General features: G+C 48.9%; 1 long non-coding RNA gene across 1 annotated transcript; it reads right to left on the bottom strand.

Moving 5' to 3' along the window:
• Window positions 1-8,352: 8,352 nt before the first annotated feature.
• Window positions 8,353-19,173, bottom strand: LOC136391244 (uncharacterized). Its single transcript, XR_010748831.1, has 2 exons — window positions 18,794-19,173; window positions 8,353-9,802 (listed from the first exon to the last, which is right to left on the bottom strand). It is a non-coding gene; the product is annotated as an uncharacterized lncRNA (long non-coding RNA).
• Between the last annotated feature and the right edge of the window lie 27 nt (window positions 19,174-19,200).

The following is a 19,200-nucleotide window of genomic DNA, read 5'->3' as shown; positions in this document are numbered from 1 at the left end:
ATCCAGTTTTGGAGTCATCTTTATAGGGGAGGGAAGTGAGAGAGAAATCTTGGGGTAAAAAAAGATGAGTGGTCTGAAATGAAGGAGAACGGAGTGTATGGTGTCCATACAGGACCATTTCCAGGCAGGAATTATTTAAGCCAGTATTCTGTATTCGTGAAGGTTTCATCAGGAAGCAAGGGCTTGCCAATCCCCCGGGAGGGGCTGGCAGAGGAAGGGGCAAGAGGATCTCTGCTGGCAGTCAGGAGACCTGGAAGTGCAGGAGTCTTAGGACAGAGCTCTCAGCTGCCTGCAGCATCAACGAAGGGATTCTGTGGGCACTGGGGAGCAGCTGTCAAAACCTCACACTTGCCAATGGCCAGCCACCTGCCTGGGGCTGCCACCCCTCAGAGTATGGCTTCTTCTCGTCCATCTTTCAGATTTCACCTGCGTGCCTCCCATCAGCAGGGTCTAACCTGGGATCCAGGTGGAAGGAATCTGAGCTCTGGGATGCAGCAGAAAGGGGAGCAGAGGGTGGGGCTCATGATGAATTAATTGTCAACAGACAAGCCAGCACCTGGGTTGCACCTGGGTTTAGAGTGTCTAAAATGGGTCATGTCACTTCCCAGTCAAAACTTCAGTCCTCACCCCCAATATTTTCATCATGAAATTAAACATTTTGCTGGCACAGTGTGCAGTGCCCTCTCCCCGACCAGATAGGATAATGTGCTCTATTTCAGGTGACTGTGCATCTCCGATTTCTCAACCTGGGATGTGCACACCTCTCCCATCCTCACGTTGGCGTCTGCTCCGTGGAGCTTTCTCACACTTTCTCACACTCCCAGGCAGATTTGGGTGGTCTTGCCTCCCTTTGTACCGTATATATACCTCCATTGATGAAGGGATGCTACTTTTTGTCTGTGTACACCCAGGGCTTAGCATCCTTATTTTATTTTATTTTTACAGGGACAGAGAGATAGAGAGAGGGATAGATAGGGACAGACAGGAACGGAAAGAGATGAGAAGCATCAGTCCTCAGTTTTTCATTGCGACACCTTAGTTCATCAATTGCTTTCTCATATGTGCCTTGACCATGGGGCTACAGCAGACCAAGTAACCCCTTGCTTGAGCCAGCGACCTTAGGTCCAAGCTGGTGAGCTTTTGCTCAAGCCAGATGAGCCTGCGCTCAAGCTGGTGACCTCGGGGTCTTGAACCTGGGTCCTCCACATCCCAGTCCGACGCTCTACCCACTGCGCCACCACCTGGTCAGGCACTTAGCGTCCTTCTTGACATTCAGTTCAACCAAATGCAACAGGGAAGGAAGGCAACAACAGAGGGCAGTGGGATGCTATTACATTTTATTGGCAAGAGATTAGTAATGATCTTCAAGGGGCTGCCTTTAATCCCGCACTGGGCCTGGAAGTCAGTTTTAGAAGGTTGCAGAATGAAGACTGAGTAGGAATGAATGAATTGGAGGCAGTGTACTGCAAAGATGTTTTATATGAGGACAGTGACAACACAATTTGAGAGGCAAAGTAGAATAAAGGAAGCCCCCCACACCCAAAGGAAGTCGTAAGCCTGTTAGAATCGAGAGTTAGAGCTTGAGAACACAGGAAATGTGCCACTACCACTCTGGGAAATGTAGCAGGAAGGTAGAAGGATGGATAAAAGGAGCAGAAAGCAAGTAGCAAAGGCTGAATTCAGGTTAGCATATCTGAAATGGGCCCAATCAGAATAATTTGATGTTGCCCAGAAATGCTCATCCGTCTTAGAGCAAACGGGAAAAGAAGGAGGTGGAGACAACTTGGAGCTTTTCCAGGCCTGGCAGAAAATCCTGGGCTTGCGGCTTTGGATGGGGTGCTGGGGTAGTCAACCTTTTTATACCTACTGCCCACTTTTGTATCTCTGTTAGTAGTAAAATTTTCTAACTGCCCACCGGTTCCACAGTAATGGTGATTTATAAAGTAGGGAAGTAACTTTACTTTATAAAATTTATAAAGCACAGTTACAGCAAGGTAAATCATATAATAATAATTACTTACCAAGTACTTTATGTCGGATTTTCGCTAAATTTGGCAGAATAAATCTTTATAAAACAACTTACTATAGTTAAATATATCTTTTTATTTATACTTTGGTTGCTCCACTACCACCCACCATGAAAGCTGGAACGCCCACTAGTGGACGATAGGGACCAGTTGACTACCACTGGGTGAAGGTATCATACGTCTCACCATGAGGACTGGGTCCACACAAGGCCAACAGTAGGGGGCGCTCTGAAACCATGCTTCCCTCTCCTGGAAAAGGTCTTGATGCCCATGGACTTGAGCACACAAATTACAGCTGATTGTGAGGACAGAGCCATTTAGAAGAATGCCATACCAGCTAAGAAGTTGGACCCCTCAATGACCCTTGAAGTTTCTTCCAAAAGTTAAGATTGTATGATTATTTTGGGATTATTGCAGTTGTCAATAGCTAGAAATTTAAGTGTCAAATTTAACAGAAGGTACACAGAATTTTTTTATAAGATTCACAATAGACAAAATCTGTATATTGATCTTCTTCCAGGGATAGCTTCATTTTCTTGTTAATTATACCAGAAATAGCCTGACCAGGTGGTAGTGCAGTGGATAGAATGTGGCACTGGGATGCAGAGGACCCAGGTCTGAAACCGAAGGTTGCCAGCTTGAGTATAGGCTCACCAGATTGAGCGTAGGGTCGCTGGCTTGAGCGTGGATCATAGACATGACCCCATGGTCGCTGGCTTGAGCCCGAAGGTTGCTAGCTTGAAGCACAAGGTCACTGGCTCGAGCAAGGGATCACTCGCTCTGCTGTAGCCCCCCCTCACCCCCAGTCAAGGCACATATGAGAAAACAATCAATGAAAAACTAAGGTGCTGCAACAAAGAATTGATGCTTCTCATCTCTGTCCCTCTCTCTGACTCTCTATGTCTCTGTCAAAAAATAATCCATATATATGTATAACCATATATATATATATATATATATATATATATATATATATATATATATATATATATATAATTTTTAATTCCAAACATTTATTGAGCACAGAGGGACTAGGCTGTGATTTGCTTTAGGGATGCAGTTGGGAGTAAAACAGACATGACTCCTTCTTCCCTAGAGCTCATATTTAGGTCAGGTAGGTGTCCTTGACCACAAGGCTAAGGAGCGTGGGTTTTCTCTTGTAGGCAGCATGGAAGAATAGATCTTTTCATATCTTAGAAAGGTAATTTGGATTGTACTATACAAAGAGAACTGGAGGAAAAGAAAACTGGAGATAATTAAACCAGTTAAAAGGCTATTTGTCGGCCCTGGCCAGTTGGCTCAGTGGTAGAGCATTGGCCTGGTGTGCAGGAGTCCTGGGTTCAATTCCCGGCCAGGGCACACAGGAGAGGCGCCCATCTGCTTCTCCACCCCTCCCCCTCTCCTTCCTCTCTGTCTCTCTCTTCCCCTCCCGCAGCCGAAGCTCCACTGGAGCAAAGTTGGCCCGGGAGCTGAGGATGGCTCCGTGGCCTCTGCCTCAAGCGCTAGAACCGGCTCTGGTCACAACAGAGCAATGCCCCAGATGGGCAGAGCATCGCCCCCTGGTGGGTGTGCTGGGTGGATCCTGGTCGGGCACATGCGGGAGTCTGTCTGACTGCCTCCCATTTCCAACTTCAGAAAAATACAAAAAAAAAAAAAAAAAAAGGCTATTGAACCCTGGCCAGGTAGCTCAATTGATTTAGAGCCTTGTCTGGGGCTCTAAGGCCTCATGGCTCATCTGGCTTCTGGTGTCTTTAGTCCAGTTCTCATAGGCTGGCTTCTTAGGGCCGTGGTGTCCGTTGATGAATCTGTGAAGGGTAGAAGCTGATCTGGAAACTGTGGGACCCTAAAGAAGCGAGGTGAGATTCCCCAGGAGGCATCATTCCTTTCCTGCACGATTCAAGTTGATGTGAAGCCAGACCAGCAAAGGGGACAGGTGGCTTCCGAGTACAAGCCCCTAAAAATAGCAGAGGTAGCACTGCGCTCCAAAGCAGTGACAGTGACAGCAAGTTAATTAAGCAACCTTGCCAGTAATGACAGGAAAGCTGGTACATTCCCATTCAGACCAAACGCTACTGCTCGCAATGAGCCTGGTGGTGTCAGAGGGCGGGGCTGAGCCACTTCACAGTCGTAGAGCACAGCTTCATGTCACAGACTCGGGAAGAGCTTCTCGCTCTCTGATCAGATGACATTTCAGGGGACACTGTGCAGGGTGTCCATTTTGCTACCCAATGTCACTGCCAGTTTGTATCATGCCTTCAGTTTTCTTCTCATTTTTGTTTCAGTGTTGCCCATCTGATGTTTCTTTTCGAATCTGGCCCTGGTGGATGTATATATACTCTTGCTGTTAGGTTTCAGATGAACTAAGGCGAGGGCAGTAGCCTTGACATGTGCTGACGGTTGGAGAAAGACACGGGGAGTGTGAGCTGCGGTCAGGGAGTTGAGCTGGTGGGCAGGAAGAGGAAGAAAGCCAATAAGGAAGTAGGCAGGAAGGGTGGAATACTGGTTGTTGGGTGGACAGCGGACTCCTAAGCCAGCTTCTGTTGAGAGGAGGTGTGGACCTCTCCCACCTCTGGGTCTGGTGCTCAGCATCAGGAGCAGACCAGCGATTCTTTTCTATGGGCTGAGGTCCAGCATGTCTGAGTGCTGGCTGGCTATTTCTGCTCAGATGTCCACACCCAACTTGCATGAAGCCCGGTTCTGTTTTCCGCACCTGTTCTCCCTCCCTACCCTGTTTATAGATCTCATTTGTCAGTGCTGGCCTGGAATGTGGGAAGAGCCAGGGGCTGGGCGGTGGACCCAGATTCTGGTCTCAGTCCCTCACTTAGCTCAGTGTCTTTGGCAGACTCTTGACCTTTCTGAGTTAGGACACACAGGTGCAGCGTATCTATGTGAGCTGCTCGCCAGTTACCCCCATTGCCAGGTAGCACAGTATTGAACACACACTCTTGTCAAGACTTTAGTTTTCATTGATCCTGAGAGCAAACTGTTCACAAATGCTCACCTTTCGTCTTCTCTGACTGTTCATTTCTATATGAGTCATTATTTGGTGTCTGTCCCAGATATGTTCTGTTTGTCCTTCCAGGTCCACCTTTTACACTTCTCCATACTGTGGTGAGCCCTCGGGGGCCAACCTAATGAGCCACAGCAACATCCTGCGCCCTCTGACTTTGGTGGAGTTTGGCCCTTGGGGAGCACCAGTAGAAAATTAGAGGGAGGGTGGAGAGTGGGGCCGTGACCTTAGTCACCCGACCTTGTCCTTGGGCCTGAGGGTGGAAATGGTTGGTCCACTGTTCCTACTCCTGCATTACTACACATCTGCTGTGGTTGCCTAATACTCCATCTCCATCCATGTAAATGGTCTAATGCAGTGGTTCTCAAAGTGTGCACCAGGGCGCACTGGTGCACCCTAGAAGATTTCCAGGTGTGCCCTATGGTATTCCAGAGAAATACAGTGTGTCCGTAAAGTCATGGTGCACTTTTGACCGGTCACAGGAAAGCAACAAAAGACGATAGAAATGTGAAATTTGCACCAAATAAAAGGAAAAGTCTCCCAGTTTCATACCTATTCAATGCAGTTCAATGTGGGCTCACACACAGATTTTTTTAGGGCTCCTTAGGTAGCTATCCCGTATAGCCTCTACAGACATCACTGACTGATGGCCTACCAGAACGGTGTTTCTCCACCAAACTGCCGGTTTCCTTCAACTGCTTATCCCACTGAGTAATGTTATTCCTATGTGGTGGCACTTCGTTATAAACGCGCCGATATTCACATTGCACTTTGGTCATGGATTCAAATTTAGCGAGCCACAGAACACACTGAACTTTCCTCTGTACCGTCCACATCTCAACTGGCATGGCCATGGGCTGCTCCGCTATATACATGGTGGTACATCATCATCTGCGCATGCGCACATGCTGTCACATCATCCTACAGAAACTGGGAGGGTTTTCCTTTTATTTGGTGCAGATTTCACATTTCTATCATCTTTTGTTGCTTTCCTGTGACCGGTGAAAAGTGCACCATGACTTTACAGACACACTGTATGTGCCTGTTTGGGACCAAAGAACCAACAGGGTTTTTGAAGTTTAGATTTTTGGGGGACAGAGGTTTGGGGAATTGGCTGTAAGCTGACAGTCTGCCTAACCCCCCACCTCACTTGCCTGATTAGGTTGCAAAAGGCTGTTAAGCTGTGGTGCTGGATTGTTTATACTACCCCCCATGTTCACCAGAAAGACTGGAGGCAAGTTTCTTCTATCCTTTGTTTGGTGTAAAGTTAAGATGATATGTATGGTGGGGTTTTGGATTGATGATTAAACATAAGGAATTGTCTATTGAAGTCTTTTGGATTTCTATAAAAGAAGAATATGTGACAATACCTAAAAAAGCTTTGAATATTTTACTACAATTTTCAACATCCTATTTATGTGAATTAGGATTTTCTACCCTCAACACAAAAGTAAAAAGAGAGGAATTCTTCAATGTATTGATGAGGAAATGAGAGTTTGCCTTTCAAATATATGCCCAAACATTGAAGAAATCTCTAGGACACATCAGGCTCATGTTTCTCATAAACACAAGAATGAAAAAACTTAACACATTTGCACCAGGACCTGCTGAATTGACTAAATCTTACTAAGAATGTACCTATATATATGTAAAAAGATAACTTCCCTGGCCGGTTGGCTCAGTGGTAGAGCATTGGTCTGGCGTGAAGGAGTCCCGGGTTCGATTCCCGCCAGGGCACACAGGAGAAGCGCCCATCTGCTTCTCCACTCCTCCCCCTCTCCTTCCTCTCTGTCTCTCTCTTCCCCTCCTGCAGCCAGGGCTCCATTGGAGCAAAGTTGGCCTGGGCGCTGAGGATGGCTCTGTGGCCTCTGCCTCAGGCGCTAGAATGGCTCTGGTTGCAACAGAGCAATGCCCCAGATGGGCAGAGCATCGCCCCCTGGTGGGTGTGCCGGGTGGGTCCCGGTCAGGTGCATGTGGGAGTCTGTCTGACTGCCTCCCCATTTCCAACTTCAGAAAAATAAAAAAATAAAAAATAAAATAAATAAATTTTAAAAAGATAAGTTTTTTGTCATTTTTTTAAATTGTTCAACCCCTCTTTTTTATGAATTCTAAAAAGCATAACTCAAAAAATGTAACATAAAAATGTATTTTTTTCCCAGGGACAGAGAGAGAGTCAGAGAGAAGGATAGATAGGGACAGACAGACAGGAATGGAGAGATGAGAAGCATCAATCAATCATTAGTTTTTCGTTGCACATTGCAACACCTTAGTTGTTCATTGACTACCCTCTCATATGTGCCTTGACCGGGGGCCTTCAGCAGACTGAGTAACTCCTTGCTGGAGCCAGCAACCTTGGGTCCAAGCTGGTGAGCTTTTTTTCTCAAGCCAGATGAGCCCACGCTCAAGCTGGTGACCTCGGGGTCTCGAACCTGGGTCCTTCCGCATCCCAGTCCGATGCTCTATCCACTGCGCCACTGCCTGGTCAGGCTAAAAATGTATTTTAATGTCAGAATAAATTTAATTTTGTCGTATTTATTTAATTACCATAAAAGCACGCTTGAACTTTATATTTTTTTCTTTAATAGTTGACTTAATTATTATAACATAGTTCTCAGAAATTTGTATATAGTGCACCTACAATTATTTTTAGAATTTTAAATGCATCCTGACTTCAAAAAGTTTGAGAACTACTGTCTAATGAGTATGCCCTGTTTACTGGTGGGGTCTGGTGATGGAGCATTGGAGACCAGCGACAAGAGAGAGGACCGGGGTAGGGGAACAGAAAACACCATTTCCAAGGCTCATGCGTCCACCTGCTGTTTGCTTGTTGGTAGAGGAGAGAGTGAGGGGCTGAGCTGCCCTGCCCAGGAGCGCCCTTAGGTACAACAGGGGAGGCCCATCTGCCCCTCTGAGTGTGCCTTCTCCCCGTGGAGCAAAGGGTCTATGGGACCAGGAAGGCATGTCAACAGGGAGCCACAGCCCCCTCTTCCAGACCACACCATCATTCCAAGATCCTGGCCTTCCTGCCCAAAGGGCCACGTGCAGAGCAGGTACAGGCTCTTCCTCGGGTGTGTGGCCCAGGCCCCACCGAAGAGTGGCCAGGAGCCACTGCTCCTGGGGCGGGGTGAGTAGAGCGAGGATATATGGACAGGTGTCCACTCACAGGCACCCAGGGCTCCCACAGTCTGGGAAAGAGCTGAGGGTGAGAGTAGTGGGGGTCGGTCCACTGCTTTTAAGCACAGGCCCCCCAGGAGTCAGAGAATTCTAAATGCACACCGGCGGTTACTAAGTGCTTATGTAGGGCATGCACCCAGGCAGGATGGTAAAACATGTTTATTCAGTTTGTTAGCTTGATTTGTAACTTTTCAACAAGTAGACACATGGATGTAGGCCTCTGTGGGTACTTGTGTCCTAGGCCCTGCAAATATGGGTCATGCTGTTCCCCCAATTGCTATTCAATGGCAGGCAGCCTGTCTTCTTTCTAAAGATGTCTAGGGACAGAGTCACCCAGTTCCTCCTCAGTTCTTTCTGTGAACTCAGCCTCCTGAGGACAGTCTCTTTCTAAATTTGCTTCCCTTCAAAAGCAAGATAGTGAGAGTTAGTAAGTCCTGTGTGGTAAGCGACTGTGTGAGCCGCGGCCTTGAAGCTCGTGGAGCGGCAGCTGTCAGCTCTCAGGCCTCTCCGTCCATCCAGCGTGCCCTTCTGCCTACTGTCGGGTGTCAGCACCATGGACAGCACTCAACGCCCAGTCCTGGGAAGATGGGGTCTGTTCGGGATCTTCAGGGGCAGCACAAGGCAGGCCAATTTCTGCCTCTAGGGAGAAGGGAGCTGGTGTCCGTGTCTCCACTGGGTGTCACCATCACACAAAGCTCCTGCAGGCTGCAAGGTGATAAAACAAAGAGGCCCCTCCACCTCCCCCAGCTTCACAAGGGGAATTACCTGGAATGCTGGCTGGGAGCCCAAGAGTGGATATTAATCCTCCGGTGCTACTTACCACACAGTGGCCGTGCTTGACCTGGGTTACGGTAAGACTGGGGTGGCGGGAGGCTCTCTGATGGAACTCCCTGCTTGCAGCTGTTCCCTGCAGCCAGGGCTCCCCCAGCCCGAGTGTCTCCCTGTCACCCCCACAGCACCCTCTGCAAAAATCTGAGCTGGGAGTTGGGCATGGGCTCCTCCCTGCATCCCCTGGGCCCCTCCACCCACAGGGCCGGGGTGTACTTGGGTGCCCAGCCTTTGGGGCTTTCAGACTTCAGGCCCGGAGCTTACACAGAACGGCTCCTTGGCACCCTCTCTGGAAGGAAGCTCCCAGTGGAGAAGGTGGACGCACCGCTGACGGAGGAGGCCCTCGTGGCTGGGGAAAGCCGTCCTCAGAGTGCTCAGGACTCCCTGGGACCACACTGCAGAAGAGCTGAGGAGTAGAGCCCTTGGAACTGCTCATGTGCGTCGAGGAGGCTCACAATGTGTTGGTGGCTGCGTGCTCACCCTGTGGGACTCCAGACTGCAGTGTCGACCCTCACGGACAGGTCAGTGCTGTGCTGCTGACATCCCACTCAGCCCCCAAAACATAACCTGGAGCCCAAAGAGTGTCCTGAGCCTGTCTTGATGATGCAGAGCAGCAGCCTGGGCACTGAGGTTCTTTAGAGTAACTCAGAGGAGCAGCGGGAATTACAAGAGTGAATGCTGAAAAGAAAAACCTTCCAAGTCCTGGCCTGTTGACCCAGTGGTAGAGCGTTGGCCTGGCATGTGGATGTCCTGGGTTCAAGTCCTGGTCAGAGCACACAGGAAAAGTGACCATCAGCTTCTCCACCCCTTACCCTCCCCTTCTCTTTCTGTCCTTCTTCCCCTCCTGCAGCCGTGGCCCGACTGGCTCAAGCACATCAGCCCCAGGTGCTAAGGATGGCTTTGTGGAGTCTCCGCCTCAGGCACTAAAAATAGCTGGGTTGCAAGCATGGTCTCAGAGGGGCAGACCATAGGTCCCAGACAGGGGTTGCTGGGTGGATCCTGGATCCTGGTCTGGCGCATGTGGGAGTGTCTCTCTATCTCCCCTCCTCTTACTCAGAAAAGAAGAAAAAAAAAAGAGAGAGAAAGAAAAACCTTCCAGCACTGCAGAAATTATGTTTGCAGGTAGAAAACCACTGGAGGGATTCTATTACAGAACATCTGCAATGATCTCAATGAGTCACTGTCCGGACCTCACTGTCCCCACGTTCGAATACAGATCTGTCATCTTCCACTGACCAGGCTTGAGTTGAGTGAAGCATCTTCCCTATCTTTGTGCCAGGAAACAGTTATGGAAGAAAGCGTGTCACTAAAACTTAAATAAGACAGTTCCAGTGAGGAAGGTAGGATAGGCTCCCCTCTTCCCTGAGAAGGAAGAGACAAGAAGAATGCAAAGGAAAGGAGCCTGCAGGGGTAACTGAGTCAGCTAGTTATGGATTAACTGCATCCTATAATTCTCTGAAAGGTTGCCTGGAGCAGCTTCTTGTATATAGCTGAGACCAGTGGTCTGGAAACCCCTTCTCCCTTGCTGACCCTACTGATACTCACTCTCCCCTCCTGGAGTCTTGAGAGTGATGTATATATACCTCCAGACCAGTGGTAGTCAACCTGGTCCCTACCGCCCACTAGTGGGCGTTCCAGCTTTCATGATGGGCAGTGGCAGAGGAACCAAAGTATAAATAAAAAGATAGATTTAACTATAGTAAGTTGTTTTATAAAGATTTATTCTGCCAAACTTAGCAAAAATCTGACATAAAGTACTTGGTAAGTAATTATTATTATATGATTTACCTTGCTGTAACTCTGCTTTATAAATTTTATAAAGTAAAGTTACTTCCCTACTTTATAAATCACCATTACTATGGAACCGGTGGGCGCTTAGATAATTTTACTACTAACAGAGATACAAAAGTGGGTGGTAGATATAAAAAGGTTGACTCCCCCTGCTCTGGACAAAGGAATCATGAGCCCCTTGCATGGACATATGTATTCTGTAAAAGGTATATCACCTGTAAGAAGATCTATCTCAGGGAACTTGTGCTTTGGGTTGTTTGTCCCACATGCTCCACCGGCTTTTTTCTTTTTTTTATTTTTTATTTTTCTGAAGCTGGAAACAGGGAGAGACAGTCAGACAGACTCCCGCATGCGCCCGACCGGGATCCACCCGGCACGCCCACCATGGGGTGACGCTCTGCCCACCAGGGGGCGATGCTCTGCCCATCCTGGGCGTTGCCATGTTGCGACCAGAGCCACTCTAGCGCCTGAGGCAGCGGCCACAGAGCCATCCCCAGCGCCGGGGCCATCTTTGCTCCAATGGAGCCTTGGCTGCGGGAGGGGAAGAGAGAGACAGAGAGGAAAGCGCGGCGGAGGGGTGGAGAAGCAAATGGGCGCTTCTCCTGTGTGCCCTGGCCGGGAATCGAACCCGGGTCCTCTGCACGCTAGGCCGACGCTCTACCGCTGAGCCAACCGGCCAGGGCTCCACCGGCTTTTAATAAATTCTCTTTCCTCTGATAAAGTTGTCTGAGTGTCTAATAACCTCCACTGGGTAAAGCTTTCTTGCTACACCAGGAGGAGAGTATGAACTCATGCTGCTGTTTGCAAGTCTCCTGCAAAGAAGCTTCCGCGAGATACTCCACTGACTAGAATAGATGTCTGAGTTCCATGCAGGAAGGTACTGATCACTGCACTTTCCAGATGCCAGGAGCTGAGTGTCTCCCTCCTTCTGCTCCCTCTCCCCTTTCTCCTTCCAGAGCTGTTTCCCCAACCCTTTGATGTCTTCCTCTCCACAAACCCAAGACTACGCCTGACCCGCCTGACCCGTGCTGCTGCTCTGATATGAGCGGCTGCGTCCCTCTTCCCAGCCCTAAGCAGACATCAGTAGGGACTGACCTTTGCCACTGTCGCGTTGGATCCACAGAACAAAAGCCAAGCAACTGAGAAGCGGGTGACTCAGCTGCAGGGACCTCCCACATGCTCAACTCTTGCCTCCACTTCCCTCCTCTGAGGTCTCTGGCAGCCTCTCTCCCTTCCGTCTCCCTTCAGTCTCAGTTTATTTTGCCTGCCAAGTTGTGCAGCTTATTTAGAAAGAATGACAAGGAAAGGTTTTGTTAAACGCTCCCATTTTTCTCTCCCAGAAGTCTACCTTTGCCATTTTCCATGGACACTCCCCATTTTAAAAAAGATTTTATTTATTGATTTTACAGAGGGGTGAGGCTAGAAATATCAAGTTATAATTGCTTCATTTTAGTTGTTCATTGCTTGCTTGTTGTATGTTCACTGACCGGGCAAGCCCAGGGTCTCAAACTGGCGACCTCAGCATTCCAGGTTGATGCTCTATCCACTGTGACACCATGGGCCAGGTGACCCATGGGCCCCTCTTTGTGGAAGCAAGGACTACTGAGGTGGTTACAAAGGGGATGATGCAAACAGAGGACCCTGGGTGGCGGCTCTGGTGAGCAATGTGCTCGTGAGAAATCAAAACCTCTCCATCTAGCATTGTGTTAACTATGTTTTCATATTTTCTATATTGTTTTTACTCTTTTCCTTGTTTTTAATTATTATTTTTTTTTCAATTACAGTTTACATTCAGTGTTATTTTGTATTAGTGAGGAGACAATCATATACTTTACAAAATGTCCACCTGAGGCCCAGGCCAGTTGGCTCAGCGGTGGAGCGTCGGCCTGGCGTGCGGGGTACCCGGGTTCAATTCCCGGCCAGGGCACATAGGAGAGGCGCCCATTTGCTTCTCCACCCCCCCCTCCTTCCTCTCTGTCTCTCTCTTCCCCTCCCGCAGCCGAGGCTCCATTGGAGCAAGGATGGCCGGACGCTGGGGATGGCTCCTTGGCCTCTGCCCCAGGCGCTAGAGTGGCTCTGGTCATGGCAGAGCGACGCCCCGGGGCGGGGCAGAGCGTCACCCCCTGGTGGGCAGAGCGGTTGCCCCTGGTGGGCGTGCCAGGTGGATCCCGGTCGGGCGCATGCAGGAGTCTGTCTGACTGTCTCTCTCCATTTCCAGCTTCAGAAAAATACAAAAAAAAAAAAAATAAATGTCTACCTGACACCTCCAGCACCCAACTGGTACTATCAGTAGACCAGTGGATAGAAAGCTGTGGCACAAATATACAATCGATTATTACTTAGACATAAAAAGAACAAAATTCTTACCAATTGGGACAGCATGGATGGACCTAGAATGTATCATGCTAAGTGAAATAAGTCAGACAGAGAAAGTACCATATGATTGCATTTACATGTGGCACCTAATGAACAAACAAAACAGAAGCAGACTCAGAGAGACAGAGAACAGACTGATGGTGGCCAGAGGGGAGCAGGACCTGGTGAAAAAGGTAAAGGGACTGAGAAATACAGATTGGTAGTTATTCTCTGTACTCTTTTTTTAAAAGAGTTTATAAATTTTAGAGAGAGAGGGAAGAGGAGAGAGAGAGAGAGAGAGAGAGAGAGAGAGACATTGATCAGCTTCTGTATGTGCCCTGATTGGAGATTAAACCCCCAAACTTGCATTAGGATGAAGCTCTAACCAACCCAACCGAGCTACCTGGCCAGGGCTATTTCCTGTATTCATGGTGCTCTGATGTTTGCAGCTCCTGACCAGGGACAGACCGCTGCTCCCAAGGCTAGTCGAGGTTGTAAAGGACTCCCCTGTGAGCACCGCTTTCATATGCAAACAACCCAATCCTGAGCCCTACCCTCCACCCCCTCTTTAATCTGGCCAAACCACAATCCCCCTGCCCTAATCATCTCAGGGCCAGCTACCAGACAAACAGGGACAGCCAGAACTATTCAGCCCAGCCAGCCCTAGACCTGTTCAGCTACTGACCCTGCCTCAGTCCTTCCTCCCTGCAAAAATAACAAGAAAGCTCTTCTCCAGCACCCCCTCGCTCTGTCTTCCTCCTGACTGGTGCTCTGCTGTGTGGCCCCACGTGGCCTACTCTGCCTCCTCTTGGGAACTGTGAGTAGCAAGCTCTCTTTTTTCTTTTTCTTTTTTTAATTTCAAACGAACATTTATTGATCCCATATTAAATGGAACATGGTTAAGAAATGCACCTCCTCTGTCTGGGGACAATTGTCTCCACTGTGTTTATCCTCAGCTAGGTACAGCCTAAGGCTCACTAGTCTTTTACAATTATTCAGACTCCTATAATGGAGTAGCAGGTTGATTCAGAAGCTGAGAAGCTCCTTAGAAAGTTGTGGTTAGCAGAATAAAGATCACAGCCCATGGAGAATACGCTTCATTTTAAAGCAAGGGCTGAGATGAACCCATTGCTCTCTGTGGAGGTGCTGGGGTCATCTGATGCTCCAGTCCTAGGCTCTTCCGAATGATCACCAGTGACATTTGCTATGGCTTCCTCAGTGACTTCTTTCACAAAGTTGGGGACGTTAGATTCCACATCAATAGACAACTCCAAAGCCTGGATGTTCCTCAAATAAATGTCAGTGATCGATGTTACATTACCAGTGAGGTAGAGGTCAGTGGTTGACTCTGCGTCAGCAGTTGGCTTCTGCTCAGCCTGTAACTCTGAGTCATTGCCAACATCTGTGTCTGAGTCAATGTCGATGTGTGGGAGTAATGAGGGTACATCCCAGCCAGGTCAGGTAGACCGAGTGCGGGTCTTCCTGATGATGTTGTGGGTGGGAGCTGCGGAGAGCGCCAGAGACCGGAGAAAGTGGGAGGAAGTGGCCGGCCCTCTGTGCACTCAACAAACTACCTTCTCAACGGTAGTCATTTCCTGATCTGCTGGCCTCCCCATACCAGAATGAAAGCACAATCCCGGGCCCATTTAAAAACCAGAACAGAGACCAAAGACCTTTGTTAAGTTATGCCCTTTTCTAAGGGGCTGTGTAACCCTCCAAAATGGAGATAACATTTCTAAAGTTGTAGAGAAAAGCCAGCCCTGTGCCTCCACCCTGAGGCAGTGGCAGCAGTGTCCCCTGCCTTGGGCATCTGGCCAGCAAGCGATTGTGAATCCTGGGCTCCAGGAGAGGAAATCGGAACCGGCCCTCTCCCTGGGACATCTCCTGTTGTTTTATAGCCGGAATCTTGGACAGTAGGAGTAGGGTTTTAAAATCTACCTCTTTCTGGACAAAGAGCTAGCCCAAGAGTTCAGTCACAAGTTAATGAGTGAGACGTGCTGAATACATTTGGATAATATGATTAAATCGGACTGCTATTTGTGGAATGCCTCCTGAGGGGGTGGTGAGCAAGAGGACTCAGAGGGGCCAACTGTGAAGGTCATCACAGGCTTCGCTAACTACAAGTTCTAACGGTCTCCTCAGGGCACAGGCGAGTCAGAGTGAAGGGGTTTTTTTTTGTATTTTTTTTTTTTTCTGAAGCTGGAAACGGGGAGGCAGTCAGACAGACTCCCGCATGCGCCCGACCGGGATCCACCCGGCATGCCCACCAGGGGGCGATGCTCTGCCCATCCGGGGCATCGCTCTGTCGCGACCAGAGCCACTCTAGCGCCTGGGGCAGAGGCCAAGGAGCCATCCTCAGCGCCTGGGCCATCTTTTGCTCCAATGGAGCCTCGGCTGCGGGAGGGGAAGAGAGAGACAGAGAGGAAGGAGAGGGGGAGGGGTGGAGAAGCAGATGGGCGCTTCTCCTGTGTGCCCTGGCCAGGAATCGAACCCAGGACTTCCGCACGCCAGGCCGACACTCTACCACTGAGCCAACCGGCCAGGGCCAGGGTAAGTTTTAAAAAGGAGAAAGACATGGTTTATCCAGAGTGCTGTGCGCAAAATCATAAGGAAGCCATTGTAGAATAGAGAGAGGAACAACGAAGGTGGCTTAGGTGAGGTTAATACAGTTGCTACCATGAGTGGGAACTGGAGACCCCGTGATATACTCAGGAGGTGAGGTGAGCAGAATGTGGGAAGAATCACACATGGCGGACCGAGCTCTGGCGTGGATGTTTGGTGGATGTTGGTGTCATTAACTGAGATGAGGAGTGTGGAACATGCAGGTCCCCTTCTACTCTGGACATTAGTTTCTTTCTTTGCTTTTTTTTTTTTTTAAATTATTAATTTTAGAGAGAGATGAAGGGAGAGAAAGAGACAGAAACATCAGTCTGTTCCTCTATGTGCCCTGACCAGGGATCAAACTCACAACCTTTGCAAACGGGGCAATGCTCTAACTAATTGAGCTATCAGGCCAGGGCTCTCTGGACATTAACTTCTTCTATAGTTTCTTCCAGCTCTCAAAATCTAGAATTCTACTTCCCAGTAAGAAAATCTCTCTGCAAGAAGGTGGAGGCAAAATAGGGGTATGAGACATTTACATGCTTGGGCCCCGAAATCAGCCTTTGACATCTTGTCAGGGTGGCACTCAGCAGAGGACCGAGGACGTGTGGGTCACTGTCAGAGCTGGGCAGGAACCGGCCGTGATGGGCACCTTGCGTGGTCCTCGGGAGAAGCATCATGAGTGTGCACCACAAGCCCCAGTGCTGCTCGGCCCTCTTAGAGGTGACTGAAGAGAAAGTCGATTTGCTTGCCAAAAATATTCAGGTCAAACTCCTATTGAAAGGGATTGGACGAAGGAAAGGCAGGAGGCCAAAACCATTCTTCTCTTCTTATGAAACTATTCACAGGGGACTTTGCACCTGCCAGACTGTCTTAGTCTGTTGGGGCCATAGACAGGGGTGGCTTGAATGACAAGCAGTTATTTCTCACAGTTCTAGAGTCTGGGAAGTTCAAGATCGAGGTTCTGGTAGAGTCAGAGTCTGGTCAGGACCTGCTTCCTGCTTCACAGACTTCTTGTCGTGTCCTCACATGGCAGAAAGGACGAGGGAGCTCTCTGGGGTCAATTTGATAACGGGCATTAATTTAATTTACAAGGGTTCCGCCCATATTACGCCCTAAGGCCCCACCTCCAAATCCGATCACATTGGGCTTTAGGATTTAACATAGAAATTCGGCAGGGGGCACGAATATTCAGTCAATAGCACAGATCTTAGCAGGTCTTCTTCGGCCCTGGGCTCCCAAACCTCTCAGTGAATTCACAAAGAGGAGCCACTGGAGTGAGGAGGATGTGCAGAAGCCGGGAGGGTCGAGCCTGCTGAAGCCCCACCTTCCACTCTAAGCCTCACTGGCCTGGCATGGAGAGCCAGAGCACTATAAGGAAGAGCCCCAGTCACAAAGATGACACTGGCTGCAGGACCGGTTCCTGCTTGAGAAGGGGCAGCTGGGAGCAGCTGAGGAATTAGTACAACCTGTTCCCCAGATGTGCAGTCTGCCGGATGATATCAGAGAAGTGGTTTTCAACCTTCCTCTCCCCAAGCTGGTTTCAGATCTTGGCTCCACAACTCCTCCGCAGCCCTTGGGTCAGTTTCATCCCATCCATGTGTCCAGCCCTGGCTCCTGGGACCCCACCTGGACATGTTTCCGTGGGCCCTGCTTGTTCAACAGTTGGACTTGGACACCGAGGCACAGAGGCAAGCGGAAGGGTTTGCAGAAGCAGAGAGTTCCATAAGAGCAGAGGAACAAGATTATAAATGGCAAATTGCCTGCGTGACAGTCCTTGTTAGGCCCTGAGTCACGTCTGTGCACCGCAAGAGTAAACCCAAACAGACGCTTGTACTACGTCAGGCTCTGAAGAGAAAAGCAAAGACTGGTAGCAACCGAAGGGGAGAAATGAGGTTAAAAAAAAAAAGACTTATACTTTGTTTACATTTATGTATTTAAAAATCATACTGACATTGTGCAATGAAAATGACATGCTGGAGACTTCTCAAATTGAGTGTTGTTTTTTTTAAACACGAGTCTTTGGACTAGTGTTCCAGAACAGGAGTGAGCAGACTTTTTCTGTAATGGGTCAGATAATAAATTATCTTGGGCTTTGTGGACCTGTCACAAGTATTCAACCATTGTGACACAAAGCAGCTCTGGGGACCATGGAGACAAGTGGGCATGAGCATATTCCTGTAAAACTCTATTCGCATGAACAGGCAATGGGCCAGACGGACCTGTGAGTCTGCCAACCTCTGTTTTATAAACAAATTCCATTAAGCATGACTATGGGGATTATTTAGACCATGAAGTCATAAATCAAATGCCACAATCCACTTGAGGCCGCTTTCCCAAGCTGTACATATCAAAACTGGGGAAAATAATATTTTGCAAATCACAACCTAAAATCCTATGACTGAGAAACAAGTCAGGGCTCAAAAAACTGTAGAAAGTCCTACCCTCTGTGGCTAATGTTGGTTTCCTGTCATTCCACGTCAAGAGTGTGTGAAATCAGGTATTCATTTGAATGAAGCCTCTTAAAGACCAGTGGCCTTTAAATCATTTCCCTGTTGGTTGGAGCATCATCCCAATATGCCAAGGTTATGGGTTTGATACCCAGTCAGGGCATTTATAGGAATCAACCAATGAATGCATAAGTAAGTGGAATGGCAAGTAGATGTTTCTCTCTCTCTCTCTAAAATTAATACAAACAAACAAATAAATAAAAATTGTACGCCTAGACAAGCAGCAGGGAAGGCAGCACCAGAAAAGGCAAGACCCTGAAAGGGCAGAGTCTCTGAGAAGTCTCCTTTCATATTACCTCAGAAAGTGACAGGGAGTAGCGATGCCCAGCGTGAAGCCAGCTTTGCCCGTGCCCGCAGGCCTGGGAGGTTGGGGGCAGCAGTGCGCTGTGGAGGCAGCCCCCATTCTGACCCACACCAGCCCGGCGTCATGGTAACAAAGCCTGGGCAGCTCACTGCAGAGACCCATGTGAATGCGGGCACCTGCTCTTTGTCCTCACCTTGTAAGGCATCCAGCTTACGCATTGAGTGTGTTCAGAGGCAGGAGTCCAGGCCGTCCTGGAGTGAAGCCACCCCGCTCACTTCTGAGGCCAACTTGGGGCCCCCTGGGCACTGTTTGTGGAGGATCAGTGTTTTCACTGATGGACAGCAGGAAGAAGCCTCCTCTGTGGCCACGCTCTCTGGGCCGTCTCCCCTGGAGCCTCATCCTTCCCGTCTTCAGACCCACGTGGTCTGTGGTCTCCAAGTGGCACCTCCATGACCCCTGTGGGCTGTAGAACCAGACTGTCTGGATTTGAGTTTCAGTTCCTGCATTTGCTGTGAACCTTGGGCCAACGGCTTAACCTATCCAACCGTGAATCTCTCCATCTGCAAACTAAGGCTGTGAATGCTAGTCTGTTGTGAACAT

This window comes from Saccopteryx leptura, chromosome 2, assembly GCF_036850995.1.
Source record: "Saccopteryx leptura isolate mSacLep1 chromosome 2, mSacLep1_pri_phased_curated, whole genome shotgun sequence".
In the NCBI taxonomy this organism is placed as follows: domain Eukaryota; kingdom Metazoa; phylum Chordata; class Mammalia; order Chiroptera; family Emballonuridae; genus Saccopteryx; species Saccopteryx leptura.
Note: the sequence above shows the minus strand (reverse complement) of the source record. Positions and strands in the feature narration are given on the sequence as shown.